Here is a 13,079-nt window from a genome sequence, read left to right as displayed (position 1 = left end):
TGGTGCTTACCATCCCAACTACTAGGAAGGATAGCTAGAAGGATCATGGTCTGAGGTTGGTTCTAGGCAAACATACAAGATGCTATCTGAAAAATAAAAGCACCGACCTAACAAATACCAGGTCTTGTGTTCAAATCCCAGTATTGCCAAAAGAGAGAGCGATCTATAAACACTATACTAGGAAAGGAGCCCTGGCCTTCAGACACTCTGCCTGGGTAAGCTACTCACCTGTTTTCCGAGGAAGACAGTAACCCCCTCCCCTAAATATTAGAATATTATACAGTCCAGAGGAGAGGAAAGCTCCAGGCTCCTCAGAAGAAAGGTATTAGAAACACAGGACCATGAGGGCTCCCAGGGCTTGGGGGGCACAGATGAGACATAAACACAAGTAACAGATCTCAGGAAAGTGCCAGAACCTTCTAGACTGCATCTAGAGGAAGAGATGTATGTGAGGAATGGGTCAGACCCAGAGTGCACACACGTTACATCTGCACATCTAGCTTCTTTCCATTAGTGCCCCAGTCCTGGCCCACAATCTGCAGAGGTGTTGCTATTTTTCTCATGGCTGAGATTGTGTGCACGAAAGCACCATCGGCCTAGCTTATCTGTTGAGATGGAGGGTCTCACTAATATTTTGCCGCGGCTAGCCTTGAACCACAGTTCTCCTGAGTTCTACTTCCCAAGTGGCTGGGATTACAGGCCATAGCTAGTGCAAGAGACTGACATTTTTCTTACTAAAGTCATTCTGAGTCGAGTGGATTTTTTTTTAATCTATAGCCAATAATATCCCACAACATTTCTGCCCTACCTCCACAACTGAGATCATGGTGAAATACAAAATAGAACCTTGTGGCTATGAGCTGAATTTTGAGGTTATCATACCCAAGACAGCATATTCCTTGTGGGCCCCTTAAGGAAAATAGGGAGGCAGATCTTGGGGTCTTTTGTACATGAGCCCCCCTGTCCATCATCTTTCCTGTGTGCACCCCGAGGTAGAAGTGGTCATAAATGATGAGTGTGCACTCCTTCTAGGCCTGCACAACGTAAGCTCCCATTTACCCCGCATGCTCAGTCCACATCTGTAAGCCCGCACAAATGTGTCCATTTGCACCAAGAAAGGCGCCCAGCTACTACCAGGCTCCAATGGCTCCCGTCTGTAATCCTGACTACTCAGGAGGCTAGGATTGAGGATTGAAGTTCAAAGCCAGTCCAAGAAGAAAACTCCATGAGACTCAATTGCTAGTTAACCAGCAAAATGCTGGACTGGAGGTACGACTCAAGTAGCGGAGTGCTAGCTGTAAGAAAGCCATAATGAGTAAGCAAGCTAAGTGAGAGTGCAAAGCTGCAAGTACAAACACACACACACATACACACGTGCACGCGCACAAATGGTACCCAACCCCGCCTTCCTTCTGGCTGCTCAAAATTCCTCTTGCCCAGATATAGCATCCTGCACCAGCAGGAAGCTATTCTGCCCCTGCCATGATGAGATGATGGGAAGCAGAGACCCTGCTTGTGTCTAACCAGGAGTCACAATCTGTTCCCCGATCCTGACCGTGGCAGATGCCTACCGACCTGAACCAGATGCTAGTGAGTAAATATGTTAAGCTAACGGGATTAAGGTAGACCAGCTGATGTTGGCAGAGGATCCATTTCTGGAGGGATGAGAAGGAAAAAATGAATGTTTCAAAAATTCCTGACCCTCAGCACTGGCCCCATCAGCACAAGGCCCTGCGGGAAGTGACAGGGGAGACGCGGGCACTCAGCCATCACTGCAAAGGCAACTACTGCAACTGAATGAATGCATCTGGTAGCCAGGCAAGCCACCCAGATGCCAGCCAGCCAGTGACTACAGACAGAGGGAAGAGCAGGATCCCCCCCCCTTTTTTTTTAGAGCTCAGGGTGCTCTAAGCAGACACAAGAGACAGATCAACTTCATACTCTAACGACCATTTTGATCTCTGGCGTCCTTCTGTTTAGGGACATGCCAACATTTGACTTCTGCAGCCACTTCTTTGATCATGGTTCAAACTAAAGTCGTAGCAAATTGACTGTGTATGGCAAAGGCCACGGGTCCCGGTTGGTGATGACATCAGGAGCTTGCCTATCCTCAAGGAAGGCCTATTTTGTTTTTTCTTTTTTGCCAGTCCTGGGGCTTAGATTCAGGGCCTGAGCACTGTCCCTGGCTTCTTTTTGCTCAAGGCTAGCACTCTACCACTTGAGCCACAGCGCCACTTCTGGCCATTTTCTATATATGTGGTGCTGGGGAATTGAACCCAGGGCTTCATTATACGAGGCAAGCACTCTTGCCACTAGGCCATATCCCCAGCCCCCGCAAGGGGGGGGGCCTATAAGGGAACAGTGTGGACAGTGTCAGCTCCACCCACTCTTGATGAACTCACACAGCCTTTCTGAATCACTTCCGGGTCAGCTGTCATCACTGCAGCCAGGCAATTCTAGGGCTCTGCCCCAGTTGCTGTCTGAATGTGCACTGTCATTCAATCAGTGGTATACAGAGCGCCACCACTGCCTCTGCATATAATAGACACTCCCTAAACACCAGCTCTTTGCCTGGGATTCCCAAACTACTGACTCCCAAGCTGAAATGTGTTCTGGGTGTGGGTGGAAGTCCTAGAATGGGCACACTGTTTCCCTGGTGGTGGCCAGAAAAGCAGAGACAAGGCTGTTCAGAACTTCCATACTAAGCCAGGCGTGGTGGTGCACACCTATAATCCCAGCATTCATAAGGCTGGAGCAGGAGGATGAGGAGCTTGCAGTGAGTCTGGGCTGCCAGTGAGACCAGGTCTCAACAACAGCAACGGACAGACAAACATCACAGACTGACTATGTAGCCAGCTCTGTCACCTACACCATCCTTACAAGCTCCCGATGGCCTAAGCTGGTTAGGACAGTTTCAGCTTGACAAATGAAGGCCCTACTGACAGAAAACAGAAGAAGGCTGACAAAAGGTCTGGAAACCACAACTACAGCTGAAAGGGGAATAGGCAGAAATGGCCAAGAGATGGCTAAGGCCTTGAGGCCACTGTAGCCTCCCATGGGCAAGTTGCTGCTCTGGGCAGGATTCCCACATAGGAGGGGGGAGTAGCCAGGTGATCTAACATCTCACAAATGTAGCATCAGAGGAGGCAAAGATGCCATACAGAGCGATGTGGTACCATCTGGTGTGGAGAACCCAAAACCAATAGAATCCCCACAGGGGACCCATCCTTACAGGAAACCTAGAAAGACCATTTATCAGTGAGGACCTGGCTTGATCAGGCATCAGGAGAGAAGGTGCTGGATTTCCCAAATGGATGGAGTTCATCTTTAGCTCTTTCCTAGGGTATGATGAGCCAGAGGCAGGTTCTGTCCTGCACCATGCTCTGCTCACACTCCCCCAGTGTGCAGCCGTCTCCAAGGTGCTTCTGCTCCCCTCTCCATACCTCAGCCCCCATCCACTGTGCCCCAGGCCTGAAGCATCGCTCCCCCCTCCCCCATTCAACACAGGATCAGAAACCCCAGCCTCTCCCCATCCCCCCCAGACCTCTCAGGCCACAGTCTGGAAGTCACTGGGAAAACTAGCCGGGGGTCTTTATGAGCTAATTCCTCCTCTAGGTCCCCCAGGATGACAAGTCTGGCAGATGTCCAAAACCATCTCAGGCCTGGGGGTTTCCAATTTCCTGGGAAGATACTTTTGTTTTCCTCACTTCAAATCCAGGCCAAGACAATAAATCCAGCCCTGCCTAGGTCAATGGACTCAATGCTATTTGGCTTTCTTCAAATCTCCCCTGTGCCTACTGGAGGCAGGGGTCCCCATTTCTATTGCTTGTCTCATTTGCAGCCCTGGAGAAGTCAGGACGCAGCCCCTAGGGCTCTGAGACGGGAAATCCCTCTCCCTCTCCCACCTTTCATGCATTCCGGAGTCTAGCTCCCCTGTGACAGACACGGCTGTATCTTCTGCAGCGATTTTTGGTGCTTTGTGTTGGAAGGCTTCCAGATACATTATTCTGTGGGACTACACGCTTCTAAGTCTGTGTTGGGGTGTTCCCGTGGAGGGTTTCCCTAGCTGACCTCTGGGGGCCGTGTCTTGGGGAGCCCCACACAGACACAGGACACCTTCTGTGTGCCAGGCACTGCTTTGGGTCCTGAGGATTTGGGTATGAAAAGCCCAGCCTGGATCCCCAGCCCAGCCCCGCTCGGCTGCTCAGTCCAATGACACAGACAGGGCTCAGGGCGCCCCCATTTAATTAGCATTCTAGTCTTGGCCCAGCTTGTTACAGCCTTTTAGCGGCTTCAACTACAGTGCCTGCTCCAGGGAGCCCCATCTTCCCCGCCCAGTGCTCCTACTTCATGGGTCTCAGACAGGGCTGTGCTCCCTGTAGGGGTTAACAAAAAGGAACCCGCCTCTCCCACTAACTTGCTCTGATGCCTGCAGCTGAAGCCTGCTCTCCTTTCTTGCTCTTGGTCGCTGAATTCCGCCAGCTGGGCCTCCAGCATGACACAGCATCCCCGCCTGGCTTCCCTCAGAAGCCAGCAGCCCGGCGTGACAAAGGATTCGCTGACAATGGGAGGAAGAGGTCTGCTCTCATTGTCTACAGCAGCCCCCCACCCCCACCCCACCGAGGACCATCACGGCCATACTCGCGCAAACATCTCTCTCCCCACTCCGGGGATTGTGGGCTTCTGCCTGGTACTGAAGATGGTCTGTGATTCCAGCCTAAGACCTGGGAGCCGGAGCTCACCACAATCTTCCTCTGGCTTCCCTAGTAGCCAGAAGCTCACGTTTAGGTTGCCATTTGGGACACTCTGGGGCTGCTCTCTTATCCCCTGAACTGAAGTAATCCACAGACGGTACTCCTCAATTATGTGTAACACAGGACTTTGCTAATGTCCCTGGGTTCCAGGCCTGGGTACTGCCTAGAGCCTCATCAGCCCAGTAGCCACCTGCTCTGGGTCATATCTCATCTGACCCAGGGCTGGCCCCCTCTACTCTGCTAAAAGCCCTATCCCCCATGCTAGACTGCAGACTCCAAGTGCAGGTCCTGGCTGGAGCCTGCTTTCCTCACTGCCCTTGCTTTTGACCTTCTGCTTATATTCTCTTCCCACAGCCAGACAGCTTCCGGCTTTGGTGCACACCACCACATGCCACACGCAAGCCTTTCCTTCTACCTCAGTGCCCTTCTCCCGTCTCTTTTCCTGACTAGCTCATTTCCTCCCCTAAGACTCATTCCTGAGTTGTCTCCTTCAGGAAGTCCTCCTTGATTGCAGGTACCACCAGGTCCTGAAGTTTCCCTATCACTCTAGCATGCAATGAACATGTCTGTATGTCTCTCCCACGAGAGAGCAGGCTGCCTGAGGCAGGGCCTCAAGGTCCTACCACAGAGGCTGGCACTGAGACAGGTATAGAAAAAGAATCCAGTAACTACTGAGGAACCTACCAACCCCAGCATGATCAATAAAACCTCTCTGGTCTTCTTCATCTACACTTCCAAGTTTTGCCTCATCCATTTTCAGGCCTCTGCCCCATTCTAAAGCCCCAGGACCACACATTCAGACCCACTCTCAAAGTTACTCTTCTATAAAAGCATGCCAGGGCTGGGGATATGGCCTAGTGGCAAGAGTGCCTGCCTCATACACATGAGGCCCTGGGTTCGATTCCCCAGCACCACATATACAGAAAATGGCCAGAAGTGGCGCTGTGGCTCAAGTGGCAGAGTGCTAGCCTTGAGCAAAAAAGAAGCCAGGGACAGTGCTCAGGCCCTGAGTCCACGCCCCAGGACTGGCCAAAAAAAAAAAAAAAAAAAAAAAAAAAAAAAAAAAAGCATGCCAAATGCTGTACGCTCTGTGTTGTTGCTATGGAAACTGCCTCCATCCTTTATCTCTCACCTCCACCCATTAATTCACAGTTGGGTCCAGCTCCCTAGCTGAATAAGCATTAACAGTAGACATAAAGGAGTTCTGGAAAGTTCAAGGCCTTGATGACTATGTCAGATAGTGAAGCCGCTTCAGCTCTGAGCACTGGGCTTAGAGCACGGAGACCAGAGTTCAGATCCCTGCCCTGCTGTTTACTTGTAACTTGGACATGTTACTAACATTGGAGACTTAGCTTCCCCATCTGCAAGATGGGGTTGGGGATAATGATGCTGATAGTGGCTCACTTGCTGAATTAATAATATACATCACGGGAGCTGGGGGGAGGGGGTGGTCTGCATGGATACTATAGTACAAACTACAAAGTCAGTTCAAATGCAGGGGACCTATGAGTCCCCGGTGCCAACCGAGCCCCTATCTAGCCCTGCTGTCCTCTTCCCCACAGCAGTTTAGTACTTCTTAGAGTCAGCTGAGGACCCAGTGATATCTGTGGCTCTTCTTGCTGGACAAATGTGAGGACCTAACCGCTTTGCAGGCACTTAGTGAAAGTCTCGAGGACCCTACTACAAAGCTTGGAAGCCACAATGAAACAGGGAGCCAAAAGAGGTCCCAAAACCACCACCTCTCTCAAGTCTCATTCTTTCCTGGATGGCGAAGGATGACACACAAGGCAGCAAAGGCCTATTTTGAAAGGAAGCAATCTCAAATAGCTTGTGGAATTTTTTAGCCACCCAGAATACTAGCAAAGGGATAAAGACAAAGAGTTCTCTTGGGAAAATATAGACCCATTTTTTTTTTTCAGTAAGCATCTGGTGTAGAGAAATAGGATTAGATGAGCTATGAAAACTCCAGACTTCCTGGTCTTGTTCTCACAAAGGACATGCCATACCCTTAGGCAAGTCATTTTATTCCTAATGCTCCCAGGTGTGTGCATGGAGATTCGATCATCTAAAGAAGTATGAAGCTCTGAGCACCTACGCTGCAGGGGTATGTGTATTCTTACCCCATTCTGAACCACAGCTCAGCCTGGGCTTCTGCGAGAGAAACTCAAGCTACAGCTATGCTTTAGGGGCACAGGAGTGAGTAGGAGTGCTAGTGGGAATAAGAATAGCAAAAAGGGCAGCCACATGACCAAGCAAGTTTCAAAGAAACACCATCAATTTTGTAGACCTTTCAGAAATTACAATTTGCTGGGTGCTGGTAGCTCAAACCTGTAATCCTGGCTATTCAGGAAGCTGAAACTTAAGAGGATCATCATCAAAAGCCAGCCTGGGCAGAAAACTTTTTTGGGGGGCCAGTCCTGGGCCTTGGACTCAGGGCCTGAGCACTGTCCCTGGCTTCTTCCCGCTCAAGGCTAGCACTCTGCCACCTGAGCCACAGCGCCCCTCCTGGCCGTTTTCCATATATGTGGTGCTGGGGAATAGAACCCAGGGCTTCATGTATAGGAGGCAAGCATTCTTGCCACTAGGCCATATTCCCAGAAAACTTGATGAGGCTCCATCTCCAATTAACCATCTAAATGCTGAACTGAAAACCCGGCTTAAGGCCAGGCACCAGTGGCCTCTCTAATCCTAACTACTCAAGAGGCTGAGATCTGAGGACCACAATCAAAGCCAGACTGGGCAGGAAAGTCCTTGAGATTCTTATTTCCAATTAACCCCAGAAAACCAGAAGTGGCACTGTGGCTCAAAGTGAAAGAGCTCTAGCCTAGAGGGGAAAAAAAAGCTCAGGGATAGCACCCAGGCCTGGAGTTCAAGCTCCACGACTGACAAAATTTTAAAAGGCTCAAGTGGTACAGCATCAACCCTAAGCAAGAAAGCCAAGTGAACATGCAAGGGCCTGAGTTCAAGGCCAGTGACAGCACAAGAGAAAGAGAGAGAGAGAGAGGGAGAGAGGAAGGATGGAGGGAGGGAAGGAGAAAAGGAGGAAGGAAGGAAAGGAGAAAGGGAGGGAGGGAGGGAGGAAGGGAGGAAGGGAGGAAGGGAGGAAGGGAGGGAGGAAGGGAGGAAGGAAGGGAGGGAGGAAGGAAAGAAGGAAGGAAGGAAGGAAGGAAGGAAGGAAGGAAGGAAGGAAGGAAGGAAGGAAGGAAGGAAGGAAGGAAGGAAAGGAGAGAGAGAAAGAAGAGGGGAAAAAAGAGAAACTGAAATTTGTCTATGTGTTGCTCCTCCTTCTCTCTCTTTCTCCCAGTGCAGAATTCTCTCTCAGTCCTGACCACTCACCTCCTGCTGTCTCCTTCACAATGGAAACTGTGAACATGATAACCTTACAAGAGCAGTGGAACCCCAAGTTGAAAGAAATTAGAGGACAATGTCAAGGACATCAGAGGTGAATCTAAGAATAGATTTAAAAAAAAAACCAAACACAGAACCTCATACTAAAACATCTATATAGTCCTGTGAGAGCGATATTGACCAAAGCCACCAGTTCTTATTGAATCAGCACTGGAGAGAATGGGAGGAGCCAGAAGAGCAGCAGGACAGCTCGCCTGTCCAGAACAATCTCTCCATTGGCTTCAAGGTCAGTCCTGTGAACTGCCTTCCTCTTCCAGAAAGCCATAGTGTTGGGCCCATCTGGGAGTGGGGGTGTGGAGGGGGTTCCAACAGGGCCAGAAGCATTGCTTCTTTCTGTGCTTGTTCTAAGAGAAGCATCCGCATTATGGAACCCTGAAGCCAACATATGGGAAACTGATTAAGTATCTGGGTAAGCACTCTAAAATATTTATGGTTTGTTCTCTCCTGCAGGCTCTATGATTGTGTAGTGACTTTACCATTCCTGCTCTCTTACTTTTGTGTGATTGCACCAGCAGATAATGTAGCCTAGACAGTGTTGCATGAACATTTGCTAGGCTCAAATTCTTATTATTTTTTTTTTTTTTGGCCAGTCCTGGGGCTTGAACTCAGTGCTGGGCACTGTCCCTGAGCTTCTTTTGCTAAAGACTAGCACTCTACCACTTGAGCTACAGCACCACTTCCAGCTTTCTGCTTATGTGGTGCTGAGGAATCGAACCCAGGGCTTCATGCATGCTAGGCAAGCACTCTACCACTACGGGCTTGAATTCTTACATTTGTCTCAAACACTAGAGTCTAACACAACAGAAATAATGGGTTTCTTGTATACACTTCTTCATATACAAAGTTATAGGTGCCCTATACTGCTTGGATATAATGAGTGATTAGTTGATTGACCAAATTAAAAAATACTTCATGCAGTGCCTGAGAGTCTTCAGTCATATGAACTCGAACTCACACAGGCCAATAGGAGCTGTGTGCTGCATTGAGGGCCTCCCAATTCCTGGACAGGAAGGAAGGCAGGAGGATAGTTTGGGATGTTTCTTCAAGGGTCTATTTTTTTATCTGATGCTAAGAAACCAGTAACTAGAGAAAAGGCCCCCGGATTCCATTAGGACTCCAGTACACAGCCATATGAGCAAGAGGACATGTGTTGTGTAAACAGGCATACCATATGTATTCCTGCATATGTCAGTCAGTACTAGGGCTTGAATTTAGGGCCTAGGCACTATCCCTTAGCTTTTTAGCTCGAGGCTGGCACTCTACCACATGGGCTAGTTTTACCTCTGGCTTTATGGTGGTTAACTAGTGATAAGAGCCTCACTAATTTTCCTGCCTGGGCTGGCATGAATGGCTATCCTCAGATGGCAACCTTATACATTCAAGATATGTAAATGAGTGTATCACAGTGATTGGAATTTGTCAACAGCAAGTCATTAGCTGAGTGACATCACTTCCCTTCTCCAATCAAAAGTATTTTGAGGAAGAATAAGTAGTAGCCTAATTTACCATTTTCCCAAGTTAGTGGTCACTATTGAAATAAAAAGCTATGGACTACCTGAAGAAATCAGAGGGAAGAAAGTTGCCCCTGGGCTACTGGGAAGCCTCAAGGCAAGTCACTGTCACTTCCAGAGGCTCAGTGTGCTCATCTGTAAAATGGGGTTGATCCTCCCTGACTCCCAGGATCCTCTTAATAAATGCACTGATCAGGGGAGCCGCCCTATAAAGTCGTACAAACATGTTATTATGCTAGCAATCTGCTCATCATAGCTGACACTCAACACCAGAACGCATCACAAATTACTGCCTCTGAGCGTTCCTCATGCAGAACAGACACTTGACACATGATGATGACATGAGCCATGCGTAAATCAAATCCTGTTTCTATCGCTCCAGGTTTCCTCAGGCCAGCCCACAGTGTCCTGGCCACCTACTAGCGTCTGTTCAGGGCTTTCAGTTCCTGAAGCACTGGGTTGTCAAAATCCAGGCAATTTCCTCTTGGGGCCCAGGCCTGCTACAGCCGAGATTCCAGAGGTTTTGATCCAGCCCTGGCTCTAGGCAGGAGGAACCCTGGCCCGCTGGGCGCCCCTCCCCGCGCTCCGGGCGGCTCCTTCCTTTACTCGAGGCCGGCGCGGCTCCGTCCCATTCCCCTAGCGAGGCTGCAGACGCCGCCTAGCCGGCAACTCCAGGGCCTCTCGCTGGGGAGGGTGAGGGGGATAATCCCCCGGTGGAAGAAATGAAAGCTGGCCCCGTGGGGCGGACAGCGGCGCTAGGCCGCGGGCATTTGCGGACAGGGCCCGGGCAGGGGCACTCACCCCAGAGTGAAGAATTGGGGAGCCTGGAGGAGGGGTGGGGACGCAGAGCGCGGATTTTCTCCAGCGCCTGTCCAGGCAGCGGCGGCGGGCGTGCGCAGGCCCGAGCACCCACCGGCGCCTCAGTGCAAGGGTCGCCAAGCGAGTATCGGGTGGGGGGCGGTGACACGCGTGCTTCCCGCCCGCGGCTCCTCCCAGCCCCCGGGCCTGCCCAGTGCGGGGATGGGCGGACAGTCCACCAGGTTTTGTGGGACGTGGGATGTCAGGGTCACGGAGAGAGGGGCGACACCGCAGGTGGGGGAATCGCGCACAGCTGATGAACACACGCGACCCCCGAGTCTCCCACGGCCACGGCCGCACCACGCCGTCTCCAAGTAACACAAGCGCGCACGGACACGCGTGACAACGAGCCTAGCTCAGATAACCCGAGAGATCCCACTTCGGATCCCGGCCCCACGGGAGGGAGGGGGGTCCCCACTCGGCGTCGTCCCGCCCCTCCATCTGCCCCCCTCCCCAAGCGGAGTGCGCGCACACACACAAACAGCCAGGTGGAGGGTGCACTCACACAAACACCCGGGCAGGGAGGCGACGCCGCCCTCCTCCCAGGGAAGACGCACGCGCGCGGCGCCGCGCCCTCCCCTCCACACGCCGCGCCCCCTTTCTCCGCTCACACACCCCCCCCCCATCCCCAACGCGGAGAACTACGCGAAACCCGAGCCACGCCACCCAAACAAGGGGCTTAGAGGGACCCGGCTAATTACTTGAAGTCAACAGAGAGAAAGGAGCGCAGACGTCCTGGGGACGCCTCCTCCGGGTGGCACCCAGGCACCCGCACGCGGCCCCGGGGGTGGGGGGCGGTGGGGGAACAGAACTCCGCCGCAGATACAACCACCGCCCCCCTCTACGACCCGCGCCCGAGACAGTCACCTGCTCGTGGTTCCAGCGCTCGGGTCACTCTCCACACAGCCTGTCAACGCCGGTTCCCCCCTCGGCCCGATTACACCACGGCGACAGGAAGAAGAATTAAAAAAAAAAAAAACCCAACAGAATCACAACCGTGGGGGACAGATCAAAGGTGTCGCCGCCAGGGATGACCAATTCGGTTTCCCCAGCTCCCAGCGGGGCCCACCGGGGCCAGAGGGAGGGGTCTGCTGCCTGTCTAGACGACAGCCAGCCACAGACGTCCCCGAGCCCGCGGGGACGGGCGCGCACACTCACAGACACCATCCGTCACCGCGACGGGGAGGGGCGGCGTGGAGACACACGCTGGGGTCCCCCAGGCCGGCGTGGAGACACGCTCCCGGGGTCCCGCCACCCCAGGGTCCCCCGCCCGCCGAGCCGCGCTCCCCTACCTCGGCGGAGCGCGCTTAGAACAGCTGCGAGTTCGCCGGGTACCGGAGCAACTGCCCGCTGCAGCAAATGCGGGCTGCAGAACAAAAAGCGAAGGAATCGCGCTCTCCCGCTTCCTCCGCCCGGGTCGGAACCCGACCCATGACAGCGGCTCCACCGCGCGGCCCCAACGCCACGCCGGCCGGGCTCCAGGCGCGCGTCCCGCGAGGGGGGCTCCAGGGCCCCGGCTCCCCACCGCGCGGGGGGGCCTATCGGGGGAGTGGAGGGGGCGAGATCGTGAGGAGAGGGGAGGGGGTTGTCCCCTACCGAGGGGAGTGGGGAGGGGACTGAGGATGGGTGCGGACGAGCCGCTCGCCCGCCCAGGCGCGGGGCTGAGGGGAGGCGGCTAATTGTTTGGGGCGGTTTTCCCGGATTTATCCGTCAGCACGCGCACGTCGCGCAGCCCTCCTCCCGGGTCCCGGAATCCATCCACGAGCGGCGGCGACGAAACAGGGAGGGTGGACAAGGGATGCTCACCTCGGGGGTCCTCTGTCCGCCGCGCCAACCCCGCGTCGGGGGTGGGGGAAGGGGACCGGGAAAGGGAAGGGAGGGACCAGGCTCCGGAGAGCCGACTCCGGCCTCGAGTTCGGCGCGTCCCAGCTGCGGAGGGGAAGGGGGGGGCGAACCGGCGCCCGGGCGCACGGACCCAGAGGAGGGGGGGAGGGGAGGAGGGGAGGGAAAGAGGGAGGGAGGGGCGGGCAGGGGGGAGGGAGTAGAGGAAGGGGGAAAAAAAAAAGCGATCCCTGCTCTGACACAGGGAAAGAGAATGTTGGAGAGTGACGTCCAGGCCCCGCCTCCCCCTCCGGCCACGTGCGAGGACTTGAAAGGGAAGAGGGCGCTGGCGGGCCTGCTGGGTAATGTAGTTCGCCTTTCTTTCCCGGGAAGGCGGGCCCTGGGGAGCCGGGTGTCACCGGGACGCCGGGGATGCCGCCCGACCTGCCCTGACAGCCCCATCTAGTGACGCTGCCGTCAACCCCGCAACGACTCTCGGCGTTGGCCTGGTCCTGGGTGGGGACCTCTGCGGTGGGAGCCCGGGGGGGGGGGGCAGAGGCGTGATCCGGGCTTGGGGGGCGGGGAATGATTTGCTTTTTAGACTCTGGAAGGCCTTTAAGGACACAGACTTGGGCCCTTTAAAGTGCAAAGTCTGTCTTCTTGGCAGATAACAGGGAGCTTTGTGTATGCGGGGGGGGGGGGCTAAGTGGCGTTATTAATGCTGTAT

General features: G+C 53.6%; 1 protein-coding gene across 1 annotated transcript in view; it reads right to left on the bottom strand.

The window, feature by feature from the left end:
• Positions 1–12,572, bottom strand: part of Ctif (cap binding complex dependent translation initiation factor) — a 221,716-nt gene extending 209,144 nt beyond the window's left edge. Inside the window, exon 1 of the mRNA XM_048363533.1 lies at positions 12,338–12,572. The gene's annotated coding sequence lies outside the window, so the exon portion shown is untranslated. The remainder of the gene's footprint in view (positions 1–12,337) is intronic.
• Between the last annotated feature and the right edge of the window lie 507 nt (positions 12,573–13,079).

Source organism: Perognathus longimembris, chromosome 15, assembly GCF_023159225.1.
Source record: "Perognathus longimembris pacificus isolate PPM17 chromosome 15, ASM2315922v1, whole genome shotgun sequence".
Classification (NCBI taxonomy): Eukaryota; Metazoa; Chordata; class Mammalia; order Rodentia; family Heteromyidae; genus Perognathus; species Perognathus longimembris.
This window is presented reverse-complemented; position numbering and strand designations above follow the sequence as displayed.